The 11,249-nt window shown below is 36.2% G+C and overlaps 1 protein-coding gene across 2 annotated transcripts in view; it reads right to left on the bottom strand.

Annotated features, from left to right (window-relative positions):
* LOC131334179 (receptor-like protein kinase FERONIA) overlaps positions 1-11,249 on the bottom strand; it is a 51,256-nt gene that overhangs the window by 30,781 nt on the left and 9,226 nt on the right. The gene's annotated exons all lie outside the window — the stretch shown is intronic.

Raw genomic sequence — 11,249 nt, 5'->3', positions numbered from 1 at the left:
TTTGGAAATCGACGACTTGAGGTCAACTAGAAGTGGCTGCGGCCTGTCCACGCGTTAAGTGGCCCCTCCACGCGGTTTGTTTGTTTTTTTGTTTTTTTTTTGAAAAGACTCCACGCAGTTTGTTAAGTGGCTCTTTCAAGAGGTATTTTTTTAGTGAAATTACTGCTCGCCCCCGTGTCAGACCCTCCTGACACGGGTTACCGTTTACCCCTTTTACCCCCGATCCCACCACCCTTTAAACCGAAAATGGTCCAAAAATATCCGGACCCATTTTCTGTTATTTTTTTTTATTTAATTAATAATGTTTATAATTTGTATCTTTTTTCTTTTTTATTTACTTAAAATTATTTTAGTGTTCCGATTTTCAATCCGGTAAAATCGGTGAAAAGATCTTATTTTTTTTATCATTTTATCTTTAATGGTCATAATAAATTTTTGATCTCGTAGAATCAAATATTTCTTAGGGCTAATCAACGAGAGCCCTAGAGTCAAAATATAATTATGACCATTTAGAATAAAATGATCAGGAAACTAAAATCTTTCCACAAGTTCAAACCGATTGAAATTTGGAACACTTAACTTTTTAACTATATTTTTTAATATATAAACTGTCTAAAAAGGTTTAAAAAAATTAAATGTTTAAAATTTCAATCCATTTGAATGGGTGAAAAGATTTTAGTTTTTTTATTATTTTATCTTAAATGATCATAATTAAATTTTGACTCTAAGACTTTCGTTGATTAAGTTTAAGAAAGTCGTAGAATCAAATATCTCTTAGGGCTAATCAACGAGAGCCCTAGAGTTAAAATTTAATTATTGCTATTTAGGATAAAATGATAAGGAAACTAAAATCTTTCCACCGGTTCAAACGAATTGAAATTTGGAACACTTAATTTTTTTAACGTTGATTAGGTTTAAGAAAGTCGTAGAATCAAATATTTCTTAGGATTAACGAACGAGAGCCTTAAAGTTAAAATTTAATTATGGCTATTTAGGATAAAATGATAAGGAAACTAAAATCTCTTCACCGGTTCAAACAGATTGAAATTTGGAACACTTAATTTTTTAACTATATTTTTAATATATAAACTGTTTAAAAAGGTTAAAAAAATTAAGTGTTCCAAATTTCAATTCATTTGAACCGGTGGAAAGATTTTAGTTTCCTTATAATTTTATCCTAAATTGCAATAATTAAATTTTAACTCTAAGGCTCTCGTTGATTAGCCCTAAGAGATATTTGATTTTGCGAGGCCAAAAATTCATTATGACCATTGAAGATAAAATAATAAAAAAATATAAGATCTTTCCACCGATTCAACCGGATTGAAAATCGAAACATTTGAATAAATGAATAAAAAAATACAGAGTATAGACATTATTAATTAAATAAAGCAAAAAAAAAAAGTTCAGATAATTGGTTTTGCAACTTAAGTTGCAGGTGATTGCTTCAGCGTTCCTTGCAGGTGATTGCTTCAAGGTTGTTTGCATGTGATTGCTTCAAGGTTCTTTGCAGGTGATTACTTCAAAGTTGAACTTGCAACATTGATAGGATTGTTGCATATTGCAACAATTTGACAGAACGTTGGCCTATATATTCAATTGCCTATATATTCACTTGTATATGCCTTAGTCTATATATTTATACTTACTCTCATTCACCACATCTTCACAATTTTCCTCTATTTTGATTTCATTTTCGTAATTCATAAAAAAAACATTATGGATCAGTACAATTTTTCATTTTCGGAAAGTTGGTCAGTTGGGAACGATGTTGCGAATGATGTTTCTTGTGAGGAGAGCAGCTCTTACGTTGGGCGTGATTACACAGCTGAATTTACGATTGACCAGGTTAGTTATTACTGTTGATATTATACATATTTGTTATTTATTTTTATTAATATTGTACTTTTTTTGTAGCACAACAAAAAACGTAGAAAATTTAATTCTTTCACTTCATTCTATCTTCCCTACGTTCCAAAGGGCTGCAAGCTGCAGTGCCCTGAAACGGCACCGTCCTATGCAAGTCAAAAACCACAGCTCCCATTTATGAAGCCCAGTCATTCATATTTGCCTTGGCACCCTAAGCTGCCCATCTCACTTTGTTTTTTTTACTTCTTTAAGCAATATGCTGAAACTAATTATGGTTTGTCTTAATTTTCGTAGTATAGTTTTTTGTTAATCAATTTATTCTTTTCAGTGAATTCCTTTTAAAATTATTGTACAAATATTGGCCTCTTTTACTCGTCTCAACTATATAAATTTAGAAAATAGAATTATATGGATCAAAAAAATAAGTCAAAAGATAACATACAAAAGCAAGTATATTCCAAAAAATTCAAGTGTAATGATAATATATTCATAAATGAAAATAATTAAAAGTTAACTGTTAAAATCTAATGATGATATCTCCAAATTAAAGTTTCAATGAGGACTTTAATTTAGTGTCAAGACCTTAAAATATTACGAATGAAAGAATCTTATTTTTTGATCTAAGAATTACACATATTTTTGTGGTGGACTGTTGTTTTGTTGAAAGAACTAAAAAATGTCAAGTTTTGAGTTATCTTTTTCAGCTTATTTGTCAGTAAATATATTTTTAGTTCTTCAGTTTATATTGTTGAGACAAAAAAAAAAAAGCCAAATCAAGGGGGCTATCCGGACAGTCCTGTGTGGGTCCCCCTTCGCGCATTTTTTTGAAAAATTCGAAACGTGCATACTGTAGGACCCGCAAAATGATGTATCTACTCAAAAAATCTGTTTGTACGGACATTAAATAAACTCAATTTTTTGCGTATAAACTCAAATTTTATGTTGCAGATCGACTGGAAATGTCACGCCTCGTTCCAGAATGACACCCGAATTGGGCCCGAACCGACACGATCACGTGGCATTCCACACTAAAGAACAAAATCTAAACGATAAACCATGCACATAACAGAGTAAAACCCCAGCAAAAGACTTAACTTTAACATAAACAACGTGTCAACAATTTTACGAACTTACATAATACATAAGTTGCTGCCTCTTATCCCAACATAAGTAGTTAAAACATTAACAGAGTTTCCCACATAATTAAAAACTTGAAATCATTAAGTACTTGACAATCTTAGTCACAAAATGAGTTTAACAAAAATTAGAGTTTGACCCATTACAACCAATTCGACCCAAAAAAACACCAACACTCGATACTAATCCAAGTGTCTCCAAAATGCCGACCGGTAGTGGACCAACTCTACAACCACCTGTGACCTGGCAATCCAAAAAGGAAAACCAGAGTGTGTGAGATATAGAATACATTCAATAAAATACCACAGAGCCCGAAGGAATATCTCACTTGAATGTAAACCACACAAAACTCAACATAAGTACTCAATCGTTTAACCACATGTGTAAACACCAACATACAGTGGCACGTCTGCCACATCCCATGTACTCAAGGTATTGTGTCCCGCACACCACACTCCCATTCACCGTTAATTAGACGGCATGTCCCACGATATGGTGTGACTCACTCCACAATCCTTTAGCGAGTACAATCAACACCCAACAAACACATATCATTAACTAAATCCCAATTAGCATGATATACAATCACCACCATGTAATACTTTATTGAATATAACCATATCAAACACACTCACCTTTGTGTCGACCAAAGTATGTCAAACTAAGGTTTCGACACCTTCCGAATGACCGGCTCTTTACCTAGCCACAAGTTAACTCATATTAGTTACTAATTCAACGAACACTTGGCACAATGTTATAAAGCTAATAAGAAGCTAAATAATGTATAACGGATACAAATATGTCCAAGTCCATACCTAAAAGTATCTCACGATAAGTGTGAAACTCAAACACTTCTCAATTCTCCAAAAAGACAACATATTCCACAATCAATCTGTCTTAGAATGATCATAACATTTAATAGGTTTAGAACTAGTTCATGAGACCACCACCGTTAGAAATTACACTTCCGGTACATAAATTTTGATATAAAGTTTGTCCAACATAGTGTCCGAACGACAAAATTATGCTTGTTCGAAGTTACTCACACAACTGTCCAAGATTACAGATTTTGCACGTCCACCAACTTCAAACAAAAAATTGATTTAACCTATAACAAAACAAGCCACAAATCCTACATATACAGAAAGGCATACAAGTCTAGTTTCCAAATAAAAAATTGGTGCGCAAACTCGATACCCGAACTAAAAGATATGACTGTTTTTTCCAAGACATGTCGGAACCACAAAGACAAAATCCAGCAGGATCACACCAACTTGTAAATTCCGCCAAACCTAGAATATGCCTCTAATAAACCCCAAATTTGGTACACACCATTATCACTCATCAAAGTTCAACCCTGATTTTTCCTTGATTTTTCAAAACAAATGAACCTAGTCAAAATCACCCCCGAACTCAGAAATTCTGAGCAGAACAACACAATTTCTAGCAGAACAGTTTGTGTTCGAAAATTCATAAAAAATCGAATACTTAATACTTTTTAGTAATTCCAACGCCAAAACATCAATAATTTATCAATCTTTCAAACCCAAAAGGACCCATAATCAAGAGAATTATTTAACCATAAAAAAATTGATGAAACCCGCAGCTCTATAAGCTGTCTGTTCAAAAATAGGAATCTTACCACAGCTTGGTTTACGATTTTTATCTTTTTCCATATTTCTCAAAAAATTCTAAAAATTTAACACAATACAATAGACACACTATTGAACCCTTAGTAAAAATTCCAGAAATTAACAACTTTTCTAAATATCTTGAATAATTTCGTGAAGAACAGACTAGGGTTTTTCTCCTCTTTCTCTTCTCCGCTTTTTTTCTTCTCCTCTTTCCAACCATATATATATATATATATATCTCTCTCTCTCTCTCTCTCTCTCTCTCTCTCTCTCTATACACGTACGCCGTTCACGTATGAGAGAAGAATGGGGAGAAATATCTCTCCAGGATACTCGTAAACCTATAAAAAGATTATCGTGTGCAAGCGAGATCTATTTTTAACTTATGTTCTAATCGCAAATCACCTATAAGACCCTTGCAAGTTCTATTGTTTACGATTTTTAACCCCCAAAACATATAATTCAATTAAAAGTAATTGAAATACCGAAATTTCCGGGGCGGATATTACAGGAAAGAACTTTTTCTCTAGGTAAAAAGGTACTAAGACAAATATGGATGATTGGGCCCCCCTTCATAAATGGGACTTGCATAGGACGGTGTCATTTTAGGGCACTGCAGCTTGCAACCCTTTGGCATCGCTACAGGAACTCGGAGTCCACTTATTTGCCACCTAAAGCTTACATGCAAGAATTAATTTTTTAATATACGGGATATTACATTGTGCTTATACATATTCATTTTTTTTGTTATAGATATTTGAAAATAGAGCTGTCATAGTAGATTGGGCACGAAGAGTTGGTAAGAAAAATGGTTTTGTAATTGTCATAAGTAAATCTGCTAGTATAAAAGGCAACAAGATGCCGAAGTGCATTCTTTTTTGTGAAAGGGGGGGATTGTACAAACCGCCACAGGAAGGGCATTCAATGCAAAGGAATACTGGAACTAAAAAATGTGATTGCCCGTTTAAGCTGCGAGGTGTACCACAACCTCCACACGGTGTCATGTGGAGTTTGAAGGTTATTAAAGGTTTTCATAACCATGAACCAGCTGAAAGTTTTGAGGGACATGAGTACCCATCAAGGCTGACCCCAATCCAACAGCAATTAGTTCGTGATATGTCTAGCAGCACTGCACCTCGAGAAATTCTTAATTTCCTGAGACAACAAGACTCGTCAATTAGTACATGAATTAGGAGTATTTACAATTTGAAGGCACTGTATAAGAAAGAGCAACTGGGGGGGGGTCTATCTCCTATTGGGTACATCTTGAATGAATTAAATGAGAAAAGATACATTTACAACTATCTTACAAATGAACACACCAATGAAATTACAGATATTCTTTGGGTTCATCCCAGAAGCCTAGAGCTATTTGTCAATTTTCTGTCCGTGTTGATTATTGATGCGACGTACAAGAGTAATGAGTATCAGATTCCGCTCTTGGAAGTTGTGGGTATCACATCCACAATGAAAACTTATTCTCTTATGTTTGCATATTTGAATAATGAGACGAAAGAGCGACTGATATGGGCATTGGATACTTTAAAGAGATGGATGGTTGAAAAAGGGGCAGCGTTGCCATCGGTGATTGTTTCAGATAGGGATTTGGCACTTTTTGGTGCCATTGGAATATGTTTCCCTTTCGCACAACACATCCTTTGTATTTGGCATATAAACCAATGTGTGATTAAGAAGTGCAGCTCTATGCTTGGTACGAGGTGGGGCGAGTTTTTCGAAGCATGGCAGTTGCTTATTCATTCATCGACACCGATGTCTTTGCAACAAAGATGGAATGCCATGTGCGGAGAGTTTGAGCAATACTCTGATGCCATACAATATTTTTGGGATACATGGTTAGGTCCTTACAAAGAGCGATTTGTTGCAGCATATATAAACTACTTTATGCACCTCGGGAGCAATTCAAGCCAAATGTAACTTTCCTATAGTTATTGTATATTTACTGTCCTGCGCTAAAGAAAACTTTATGTAACTTTCCTATTTAACACAATGTATTATTAAATTGCAGGGCGGAATCTGCGCATGCGAAGCTCAAACGATACTTGGGAGATACCATGTCCTCGCTTCAAACATCTTTTAAGAAAATAGAAAAGATGTTGACCAGTCAGTTCGGGGATATTCAGGGGTCGTTCCAGAATCTCTCAACATTCCACGACACATACATCTACATGAAGGCATTTATAGTGAAATCAGAGGTCGCATTTCATTACAGGCAATGAACTTGATCCATAATCAGGCACAACGCACTGATAACGAAGCCGGCCTTTGCTTTTGTAAGATCAAAAGGACACACGGATTGCCATGCTTTCACGATATTGCACTTTACCGTTCTGTGGATAGACCAATTTCGCTAAGCTCTATTCACCCTCACTGGAGTAAGTTGTCCATGCACGCCCAGAGACATACTGACGAGGGAGCACGATCTGATAGGACAGCTCAGCTTATTGAAAGATTAAATGAAATGGATTTTGACAGTCGAGAGTCTATGATGGACAGGTTTCTCGATATGGCGGATCCATTTCGTTGCATAGTTCAACTCTTAGCATATAACACAGAACACAGGGGTCGACCTATAGGCAGAGATGAGCAGAATAGAGGTCACATACCTTCTTTCACAGTATCCACTTCAGAATCTCGGGCCTCACGTATTCCAACATCGCGAAGGAGCAATGGGAGGGATCACCTCGTTGAGAAATTTCCTCACCAGTATCAGCGTTATATTTCCCACTGTGTTGACGTTCGACCCGACGGTCATTGTGGCTTCAGGGCGTTAGCTGCCCAACTTTATGGTTCTGAAGATCAATGGGCTCAAGTACGATATGACCTTATCCAAGAGATTGAACAAAATCGGGTCCTGTACGATCAGCTTTATCCAGAACGTAATTATGTATCCCATGTGCTACGAAGACTTCATTGCTTCCGGCCATCGGAACCAGAGGATCATTGGATGGATTCTATATCATTGGGACTTGTTATAGCATCAACGTACAACGTTGTACTACATACATTCGATATGATTGCTTCGAGTTGTTTTACTCACTTGCCGTTGAGCTCCCATCCAGTTCCATTCGCAACGCGGACACATATAGCTATTGGTCATATTAATGACAATCACTTCGTGCAAGTTTTCTTATACCGTCATTATCCTGTACCACCCATCATCATATGGTGGAGGCCAAATGCATCAAATGAAGCACACGGATGGGCTCATCCTTATGAAGCACGCCTCCAATTGTGGTACGAAGTAATACAGATAGATCCGCCGGGACAACGACCACAATTTGGCGAAAATATTGACTAAATTTGTGTATTTATTTATGTTCATGTATTGATCCTATATACTCAATTGTAATTAAATGAAGTTTGATTTCGGTTTGCATTATTGTCTGTTCAGAAAAATATAAAATAAATTTACGTTGATTCAATATACATAATTTACTTCAACATATATATTTCCACTGGTTCAAACTGATTGAAATTTGAAACACTTAATTTTTTTACTATATTTTGAAATTCTGTCTAAAAAGTTAAAAAAATTAAGCATTGGTTCAAAGTTTCCCGTGGTTAAAAAAATGTAATTATGACCATTGGTTAAAACTACAAACGGTCTAAAAATATTCAAACTTTTTTTCTTTTATTTTTTCTTTATTTAATTAATACTAATAATTATACTTTGTATCTTTTTGTTTTTTATTTATTTAAAATTATTTTAGTGTTCCGATTTTCAATCCGGTTGAATCGGTGGAAAGATCTTAATTTTTTTTATCATTTTACTTTCAATTGTCATAATGAATTTTTAAACTCGTAGAATCAAATATCTCTTAGGGTTATTCAACGAGAGCCATAGAGTCAAAATTTAATTATGGCCATTTAGGATAAAATAATCAGAAAATTAAAATCTTTCCACCGATTTAAACGGATTGAAATTTAAAATACCTAATTTTTCAACTTATTTAGACAGTTTAAACTACCACAGAAATATAATTTTTCCGTTTTACATTATTTCATAATCAATATTAGGCTCGTTTAATAGGTTTCATTGAGTACATTTCAAAAATATAAAATTTATTTAAAAAAATTACATGAAACAAAAGTTATTAACATTTAAAAATTTATAACAAAGAGAGAGAGAGAGAGAGAGAGAGAGAGAGGTGTGAGAGAGTAAATGCGGAGGTGGAATAAGGGGGTAAATAGGGAAATTGGTGGGCCCGCGTCAGACACCCCCCTGACACCGAGGAGGTGATTAACACCTCTCATTTTTTGAAGTACTTTTTTTTTTTGTGTTAGGAAATTGGGTTATTTTTCAGAATACATGTCATTTAATTCAAAATATAAGTATTTCCTCTGTCTCTAAATCTTTGATCTTCTTCAACTTTGATGTCACTTTTTAAACTTTTATATCTTTTAATATAAATTTCAAAAAATAAATCTTTGATCTTATTTGATAGTTATCGATTAGATCTATAATATAAATTTTTTAAAATTATAAAAAAGATATGATAAATTGAGAGATATACAAGTTTAAAAAATATCGCGAATATCGAAAAAGACCAAATATTTTGTTTTTCCTTTTGGATAATGCTACATCCACCGAGTTTTTTTCGGTGACCAGCCCACCGAATGATGGCCCCACCCCTTAAAAAAAAAAAAAAAAAACAAACAGTGGAAAACAAAAAACAAAACCACGCGAAAACAAAACAACCACAATGCTTGTTCTTCTGGTTCCAAGAAAAAGCGAGAGAGAAAATCAGAACGCAACCACCATGTCCTCCACCTACCTACGCCGAGGACCCCCATCACCACCACGTTCGCCGGCGACCCTCATCACCACCTCCGACCACCACGTCAGTGGCTCCAACTTCGGCGAGCACCCCCAACACCTCGCGAGAATCGCGAAAACCTGCGGATTTGTCCTAGATTCAAATTGGGACGCACTCCACCGCCAAGGTCTCTCCTCTTCTTCTTCTTCTTCTCTCTCTCTCTCTGAACTTTCCGATTTGCTCTAAATTCTCCATCTTCAAACCCCCAAAAATTAGAATTTCGAAAATTGGGGATATTGCAGATTTCGGTGCGACTGACGTTAGGATTTTTTGTTGGGTAGTCAGTGATGTGTTGTGTCTCCAGTGAGGTCTGTCGATCTGTATCGGCAGTGTTAGAAAGGGCATGACCCGGAGGGAGGGGAGCTGCTGACCCCTTGGGGACATGCTGCTGCACCTTATTTTGGGGCCCATTTCGGTCTTGCTCTGATAATCGAAATCGTTCACTTTATAGAGCTCGTCGAGTAGAACAACTATGAAAAAAATTAGCTTAATTGGATATCATTAAGTGCCTGATTGGAACATTTTTATCTTAAAAAGAATGGATCAGAAACACTGGATCAAATCCACTATAACCCATGGATGGAAAGTTATATGCGCTCCGATCAGGTATTTAATGATATCCAATTAAGCTGATTTTTTGCAAAGTTGTTCTACTTGATGAACTCTACAAAGTGAACGATTCAGATCATCAGAGCAAGACCGGAGCGGGCCCCAAAATTGGGACAGCAGCCCCCGCGTCCAGCATGACCCAGCCAGCGGTTTTGGAGTCTTTGATGGTCTTTTTTTCTTTTTCTTTTTTTTCTTATGCACGCATGCACATTATTACATTCACACACACGCACTGGTTTTTGAATGACTTATTTGTATCAGCCACTGTTAAACGATAATCATATAGGTACCGACGACCGGAGAAGGAAATCGTACCGACGGGCCGCGCCGGATTGTCTCGGGCTACCGGAAGGCCGATTCGAGCAGTCCAAAAATTCTAAAAAAAAAAACCGAGGGGCCCTACGCGCGAGAATCAACGGCATCCGAGGTATGTAGGGTGCTTGATCCGAGCACCTTTTTTCGTGTATATATGTTCAGCTGTCCGGTGGCCGGTGACGACCCGGCGCGGCCAGTCAATATGATTTCCCTCCCCGGCCCCGGCCTGTTGGTACTCATAGCAGTACTCACTGTTAAAATGGTCACGATCCAGATAATGGGTATTTACCAAGTATATGCTTGTTGTATAGCGTATGTTTTTTTGGGTGTGTTTCTAAGAAGTTATCAAATAATTATGGTTCACATTATCTCCGACTGACCGTGATTTGGGGTTGCATAAGATGAGGGTGGAGATGACGGAGAAGGAGAGCCAAATCATAAAACCCTGTTCTCAAACCGGGTTAATGAATCAGGGAATTGGGTTCGGTTTTTGAACCAGAGTTTCTGCGCCGGCATGGGTTCGGTTTTCCCTTTTTTAAATCATAGTTTCTGCACTGGCATTGTGAATTGCATCGTTATATAAACCCAAGCCTTGCTAATACAAACATGGTCATTACTCTTTAACCAGAAGAAAGAAAATAAAATGACTAGGAGAAAAAAAGCCATCGATTTGGAACCAGAGGCGGCATCTCAGTTTGTAGCACCATGAAAAGCCAAGCCTTGCTAAGTGCGAGTATTAATTATCAAAATACGTCCTTAACCGTCATTTTCCAAAACACGTCCTTGGCCGTCATTTTCCCCATGCTCTTCTGGTACAAAATTTAACCAAAATAAGTTATCAATTCCA

This window comes from Rhododendron vialii, chromosome 7a, assembly GCF_030253575.1.
Source record: "Rhododendron vialii isolate Sample 1 chromosome 7a, ASM3025357v1".
Classification (NCBI taxonomy): Eukaryota; Viridiplantae; Streptophyta; class Magnoliopsida; order Ericales; family Ericaceae; genus Rhododendron; species Rhododendron vialii.
The sequence above is the reverse complement of the archived record's forward strand: the minus strand, read 5'-3'. Positions and strand labels throughout refer to the sequence as shown.